Source organism: Myxine glutinosa, chromosome 7 (assembly GCF_964187855.1).
Source record: "Myxine glutinosa chromosome 7, kmMyxGlut1.1, whole genome shotgun sequence".
NCBI lineage: Eukaryota > Metazoa > Chordata > Myxini > Myxiniformes > Myxinidae > Myxine > Myxine glutinosa.
In genome coordinates, this window is record NC_136267.1 from 137,174,780 (window position 1) to 137,181,341 (window position 6,562).

The following is a 6,562-nucleotide window of genomic DNA, read 5'->3' on the forward strand; positions in this document are numbered from 1 at the left end:
AGGGGGCAACACCACGCATACCTCTTTTAAGGTGTGTATAAACCCTGGAATATTTCAGCAATCAATACGATGCTGAAATGATGTGATTACTGTGTAAGATGGTCGACCTTGGGTTTGTTTGGGTTTGTTGTTTATTTTTGTGGGTGTGTATTTTTTGTGTATTTTGGATATATTTTCACGACTAATTCCAGTTAACATCCTGCAAAATTTGCTCGTTTTCTGGCCGAGTCGAAATTGCGTTGAGGTCCTATGGCATGCGCCATTAAAAGCGCTGTGTAATGGTTGAGCTCCCTTTATTTCGTTTTGGTCATGCGGACGAGCAGACAAAATGACGAATGCTGCGGCTGGAGCAGTGAAAGCGATTTTTTGAATTGTTCAATGATTATTCGATATTGTTATGACTTATTGTCAATAGGTATACTAAGTGGCCATGAGGTAGCCTGTTGCTATGTACAGTTTTATTCTATTGTTGATTATACCACATAGCTGTGGTGATAAAGGAAATGTTCGTTTTAAATAGATGATTATGATATGACCATGACTATAAAATCATGATGATTATTATGAATGATATCATAGGGTTCAAATGCAGAATGATTGCATGAACTTGGGAAAGAACTTTCAAGCCCTATGGGATAAATTGGGTGTTACAAGTGATGGAGTTTCAAAATTTAGCATGATTGAAGGAATTTTAAAGTCTTATTTCAGGAGTTTTACGAAATTTAAATTGCCAAGAGATTTTGGGTACTATTAAAGGAAAAAATGATGAGATTTTTTTCCAATGAACTTTAATATCTGCCATCCATTTTGGCTGTCTCACGAATAAAGGATGAGTTGCCTTTAGTGGCTGCAAAGAAAATTTGTGGAGACCAGGCAAAATGGGGAAATATGTCAGATATAACCCTAGGACAGGACGGTGATTCATCAATTGACATGAGGTACGAACCAGAGGTGACGACCGATGAGAGTCGATCTCAGTCAATGGATGGACCTGTCCTGACATCATTGGGGAAAGGGCTTATGCAAGGAGTCATTCAAAATGATTAATTTGATTTATTGATGAATATTGATGAATTAATTGAAATTGAATAAATTTAACTGAATAAATTGAACTGAATAAACTGAATTGAATATATTGATTGTTTGATTGATGAAAATGAGTTTATAAAGAAGCTTTGATATCTTTGCGAGATATAATTATCAATGTGGAGACAACCTGGGAAAATTGAGCAAGGTGGTGAGTTTATAAAGAAGCTTTGATATCTTTGCGAGATATTATCAATGTGGAGACAACCTGGGAAAATTGAGCAAGGTGGTGAGTTTATATACAGATATATATGTGCGGTTACCATTGTGTAATTTCCCCGTCAAACAGAGCGGACACCTGAGGATTCACCCATTTCATACTGACCCTCCGGCTCATCTGCAAATACTGATCTGTGAGATTGGATTGTGCAAAAGCCACAGCTGAGGGAGATTCTCTGGAAATCACCGTGTGAACAGGTGGAGAGATCCTTCCTGGAGGTACGAGTGAAGCTTTAGAGGAACCTGGAACAAGCTACAACACATCCAACGCTACTTTGATAAAAGGCAGAATGGGAAATGGAGCCTGCAAGAATACACAAGGACAACCAGAAATTCCACAAAAAGGTACTTGTACACATCATATGTACGACCATTATGGTGCCGAAGCTATAAGGCAGGTCGAGAATTGGTATTTGTGGACAAAGGGACATGATGAGGAGTTTCCAAGAGATGGTACATTTGAGCGAAGTCGATTGGAAAGATTGGAACAAAGATTGAAAGCCAGGAAGAGACAGAATCTAACGGTAGACTGGCTTGCATTCCATCTTTGGGATGGTGAATCCAGACAACGGGAACAGCAAGAACGGATAACGGATCTAGAACTTAAAATAAAAAGGATACAGGATACAGTGGAGGAGACAAATGCACAACTGCCCTCGAAATTAGGAATGAAAGTGACAGTTGTCCCATCTGATTTCCAGTTGTCTCCCCAAAAAGGACGGTACAGAGAATTTTTTCGTGTTTCAGGAGATAACGAGAGATTGCAGTGGCAACTCAGGGAGGTAGAGATGCAGCCCAGCAATACAAGTGCACAGGTGCACAGATCAGATAACGACAGAAACCGGTGTTTCAAGTGTGGACGGGTGGGACATTGGAAAAGAGGATGTCCGTATACCAAAAGGAAGACAAGTTAATAGGGTAAACCAAGATCAAGGGTACCAGTGCTGACCGATACCTCAGACAATGATTAGGCCTTCATTGCGACAAATCCCAAATGACGATTGGCCTCAACAAATTAGATTACTGGACAAACATGAATAACTGTCGATGATTCTTGGGTCTGAAAAGTTTTCGGAGCAAGAATTATTCATTTTTTCTTTTGCTTGTAAGCAAATTAGTAATTAATTGATCAAATGCCGAAATTGGATCTTTTATGTTGGGCACACAATTTTAAATTTACAAAGTTGGAACAATTGCTTTGCAAATTTTTGAAACCAAGTGACAAGAGTCACATGATGATCAGGTGGGAATTTCGGACTAGTGTTCCGCATGATTGATAGGTCAGTGGTCGACTGACATGCAAATGGGTGTGTAGTCAAATTTGGATAAATTATGGTGGGAACTGAAAGGGTAATTTCAATGTGACATCATAGGGGTTTTCTAAAAAATAAACTTTTTGGTCCATTTGCGTATTAGCATTTATAAAATTGAAGGACAAATTTTATGAAAATGAAATAAAACTGACACCCAACCTGATCTGTAAATAATAGTTCCAACGCAAACAAATATGCATAATGCATGCGTGTGTGTGTGTTTTGTGTATCAATGTTTGTGTTTGTTGTTTTTGTTTTTGTGTATCAATCTTACAAGATTGTTGACACCGACAGTGTGCCTTGTCTGAAAATAGATAGTTCCATGTGGATGGGATCGCATATCGAGAGAATTAGTAAAATAAAATAGAAATATAATTTGATTATGAACATTATCCTTTTTGTCAAGGGAGATGGAATATAAAATTTTGATTTGCTGAGTTATGAGCAGCCATTCATTGATAGTAAATTCATTGATAGTAAAAATTGGGAGTAATCTTGAGATTCCATTTTGATAGAATTTATATGAGAATCAAAGCTATTTATGGATATGAGCTTCATGGAAATGTGGGAGTACAAAATTGGCCAAATTTGGGAGAGGTCTTGCACTGACTTCCCAGAGTGCTCTGCTCACGGATTTTATATATATAAACTTGAATTTTATCAGCATATAAATTGTGCTGCATGTATGGATGTGTATTAGGCATAGATGATATGGGAAAATAGTAAAGAAAATCTTGCTGATTTGAACTATTGTGAGTTTTAAAACGGAATGCATTGTGCATCTTAAACCAAGGGGCAGCCATGAACGCGCTGTTACATTATTTATACTCAGAACGCGCTGTTACGTGTACCTGCAACATATTTGTTAATCTCGCACACCTATATTGGCATACTGGTGTCAGTAGTACTCACTGGGTGCATAGAAATGGATGAGCAACAGTTAAGGGGGTGTAAAAAAAACACTTACTTGGATATTTTCTACAAAAGTAGGGGTTTCAATAAGTGGTACCATACACATGGGATTCATCAAATTAAGTTTTGGAGTTCAAACAAAGTCACTGGTTAACAGATGGGAATGGATAGTAAATAAATTCTTCGATGCTGGGTAAATGAAGTGAGATATTACAAAGACTTATTAGAGCTATTGTTCTTCCTTGCAGCAATGGGAGAAAATTTAGATCCAACATAATGAATCTATAAATGAATGTGATAGGGATAATATCCTCAATTTGTACTAATTATTTGATTGTGGGTAAAGGAATTAATTAATCGTAGTGGATTGTTAACAAGCAGCCTGAAATGTCCTGAGAGTGTGCATCCATGTAATCAGAAATCCCAGATTTGTTTTTACAAACAACATTTTGGTAGAGATCTTATGTGGACGAATACTTGCTTGGTAGATAAAACGGTACTGCATGTTGGCAGCCACTTCAGTGGCCATTTAGGCCGAACAAATAGGGAAAAACTGTAATTGAATATGTAATTTACAGATGAGTATTTGGGAAGTAAAAAGGGAATTTATTGATTTGGGAGACATTTTTCGAAGGTTTATTAAAGTGTTGCAATATGACATTTGGCAAGGAAAATTATTGGATGGGAAAATTAGATCTGTTTATAAAATGAGTTTGTTGACCCATTGAAGTTAATTCTTTGAATTGTTGTTTAATTAGCATTTTGAGTTCAAATTGGAAATAGTTTGGTAGAGCTTTGGTTAAAACCTTTGGTTGCAGTGTTTTGGAACAAATTGATAAACCGTAGGAGGTTGATAAGAATATAAACAAATATGGACCTAAAATAGAAAGATTGTTATGATGATATGAAAAAATACTGAGATTAAAAGATTAAATCAAGTGATGTTGCAAATGAAACAGTAGAATTAAGATAATGGCATAACGACAATGTTATGAGTTGTGTCAATTACAATATCAGTGAACTCATATCACCACGAGTGACACACTGTTAGGAAAAAGAGGGAAAAGAAAAAAAGTGGAGAGGAATTATGGTAATAATACATTATGTTTAATTTGTTGGTTTGGAAAAAATTGTTGTTGGGAATTAGGTATTCCCGTTTGTGATTGTAATCATATACAATGCTATTCTTAGTTTAGTAATAAAATACATACCTGATTGAATATTATTTGTGTGACGCATATAAATGAATATAACTTTTTGTGTTAAGGAAAAACAACAAATTGTTGAATGTGAAACTGTCGGAAGATATACATGATTATGCTGATTTCATGGTAAGATGTACCCTATCTGATTCAGTGTGTGCGGAAAGCAGATTCAGATGTGACTGAGCATAAGGATAAGACGAGATCACATTTTGGAGGGATTGCTAACGGAATTGGGAAGAAGTTCGAGAAAGAAAATTTGTGGCTAAAAAAAATGAAGTTAATCGTGGCATACACCCTCTTTCTCAAAGAATGATGAAGACATTCTCCCGTGTAACTTGGAGATGAATGCTTACCTTCACCAAGGAAATTTATGTGACCATTTGCCTGGATCACACTGCAACATATGAAAGAAAGGCGATCACTTACTCTTGTTCGAAGGCTTCGAACATTCACCACATCAGAAGTTGCAGGACAACGACATTTTACCTGCAACCTCTGTGAAATGCGGGGACATATGTTATTACTTCACCAACGTCCGGGGAACCAGCATGGAGCTGCAAAAAACGGCTGTGCCCTTGTCACAACAGCTGTGCACGATTCTGCTGGTTGCTCCTGGTAAGGACCATGAATGACCTGAACACCATGGTCCCAACATCATTGTGGATGCATCCGGCATCCCTGTTCCACATCTTGCTGGCCAATCAACGTCACACCAATACTTGCTGCCCACTCACAATGAGGGAGGAGGCAAGTCGACTACAACTGGGTGAAGGCCGTGTTCAGGAATTACTATGGTTTACAGCAAAAAGTGGCAAGAATGCTACAAGGAGAGCAGGGTCAGTCTATGACTCCGCAATGTTACCACAACAGCGAAATCCTACACGAAGTAGTGCAGGAGCTATGAAGACATTAGGAGAAAATGTTTCATACCAGGATTCAAACACAAGTGATCAGCCCTTCCTTTCAAACAAAGTCAACATTTGTGTGGAGGCAAACGTTTTTTTACCAGATGGTGCAGATGCTTTACAAAACTTGAAAATGAAGTGAAATTGTTGTATCTTGGTGATGGTGAAGTGTTGTTTTGAAAATATATTTGTGATGCAAATGCAATAGATTGAACGATATGGAAGGAGTCAATGACCAACGAAATGTTTTGTGATTCTTGCAGGATGACGGTGTATGCCCAAGGGAATTTGATTACCAAAGTGATTGATTATTTACTTATACTTGTAATGATGTTTACTTGTAGTGATTGATTATTTACTTATACTTGTAATGATGTTTACTTGTAGTGATTGATTATTTACTTATACTTGTAATGATGTTTACTTGTAGTGATTGATTGTTTACTTATATTGATGTTTAGATTAATGGTTAATATAAACAAAAAACAAAAAGATGAGGGAATTGTGGAAGTGCAACTCAGTGTAACTTATTAATTGGCACTGGTAACTTATTAATTAACCTGGTAACAAAGCAGATACATTTTACATGCAAACTCTGTGAAAGCCGAGTTTGTAAATGAGTCAGGAATGCGCCCGAACATGATAATCTCTTGTCCACCTGGTCACAGCCCCTGGCTGAAGCACCCCCCTATCGTTTGGTAAACGGAACTCACAACAGGAGGGGAGCGAGCTGATACCAGGACTTGGTACATGCATGACCTCGGGGCATTAGCGGAAAGGGGATTAACCTTCAGCGGACAGGGGATTAACTCCAGTTTGTCCAATAAAAACGAGAGCAAACGTGGAGTCGAGGAGGACTTGCCACGATAACTCCTGCTCGACGGAGCGAACGAGCGCCCATCATCAGAACCTCTGCCCGACG